Source organism: Rhinoraja longicauda, chromosome 20 (assembly GCF_053455715.1).
Source record: "Rhinoraja longicauda isolate Sanriku21f chromosome 20, sRhiLon1.1, whole genome shotgun sequence".
Classification (NCBI taxonomy): domain Eukaryota; kingdom Metazoa; phylum Chordata; class Chondrichthyes; order Rajiformes; family Arhynchobatidae; genus Rhinoraja; species Rhinoraja longicauda.
This window is the reverse complement of record NC_135972.1, coordinates 19,479,646-19,481,381: the sequence shown is the minus strand read 5'-3', so window position 1 is coordinate 19,481,381 and position 1,736 is coordinate 19,479,646.

Here is a 1,736-nt window from a genome sequence, read left to right as displayed (position 1 = left end):
TCTGCTCCACACTCTCACCTTTGCTACTCCCCCTGCACCTTTCTCACCGGTTACAGATCTACCCTCTGCCTCAGGCACTCCCACTATACTCTCCCCACACCGCTAAGACTCCACGGAAAGAACCTCCTCCTGGATTCCTATAGCCCTCCCAAATCAGCTTCCAACCCATGGAATTCCTCTGCAGATAAAAGTTCAGAAAATGATGCGAGGCATAGATAGGATAGACAGTCAGAATCTTTTTCCCAGGGTGGAATATCAACTTCTCGAGGGCATAGCTTTAAGGTGAGAGGGGCAAAGTTTAAAGGAGATGTGCGGGGAAAGATTTTTTTCAGGGTGGTGGGTGCCTGGAACGCGCTGCCGGAGGTGGAGGTGGAGGCAGATACGATAGTGGCACTTAACAAGCTTTTACATAGACACATGGAAATGCAGGGAGTGAAACAGTATGGCTGGCGTGAGGGTAGAGGAGATTAGTTTATTGAGGCATTATGATCAGCCATTTAGGGGCATCCCAGTGGCACGATTGTAGAGCTGCTGTCTTGCAGTGCCAGAGACCCGGATTAGATCCTGTCTACGGGCGCTGGTTGTACGTAGTTCATACGTCTTCCTGTGACCGTGTGGGTTTCCTCCCACGTCCCAAAGGCATGCAGGTTTGTAGATTAATTGGCTTCTGTAAATTGTAAAATTAACCCTAGTATGTAGGACAGTCTTGGTGGACGGAGTGATCGCTAGTCGGCATGGACTCAGTGGCTGCTTCTGCGCTGTGCCTCTAATGAAAACGAAAGTAAAGAATGGGCAGGATTGTAACATGGTGCAAGGATGTGGGCCAAATGCAGGCAAATGGGACTAGTTTAGATGAGGCATCTTGGTCAGCATGGATGAGTTGGGCCGAAGGGACTGTGTCGCTGCTGTATGACTCTAACTCCTCTCGGACATCAGGGTCCGTCCTATTCTACCATCCAAGATGGCGCCCAACCCAGGCGACTCTTTGTGTGCTGGTCACAGAAGTGGATCTGCATTCACGCATTACAATCGCTCCACTCTTTTAAATCTCTACTCCTACAGCAACAATTCTTGATTTAATCACGTTATTCCCTTTATCGGGTATCAGTACACTGTGGACGGCTCGATTGTAATCATGTATTGTCTTTCCGCTGACTGGTTAGCACGGAACAAAAGCTTTTCACTGTACCTCGGTGCACATGACAATAAATAAACTAGTTCACATTCCATGAAGATCCTCGTCCCCTTAGCCTTCCTGTGTCTCTAGCATTGGCACTGGGACACTGCTGCCCAGATCCCAACCAACCCCGAAGATGGACACAAAATGCTGGAGTAACCCAGCGGGACAGGCAGCATCTCTGGAGAGAAGGAATAGGTGACATTTTGAGTGGTGACCCTTCGTCAGACTGGGAGTCAGGGGAGAGGGAGGCACGGAGATAGGGAAGGGCAAGGCATGAAAACGAGGGATCAAAGGGGACGAAGCTCAAGGAAAACGTAGAATGGATCATTGTTTGTTGAGGGGTAGGTGGCAGCGAGGCCTACAATCTGTAACATTTAATCAGGAGGACAGTGAAACTCCAATGTTCAGGAAGTCCTCAACACTTAGAAATGTCCAACCTCCTTTGCATTGGGCGAACAGTTTCAGGCAACATAACTTCATGATCTCTTCCCAATGAAACGCCAACATAAAAGTAACAACAAGGTTATGTGACCATTTAAAAATAGTTATCCATTTA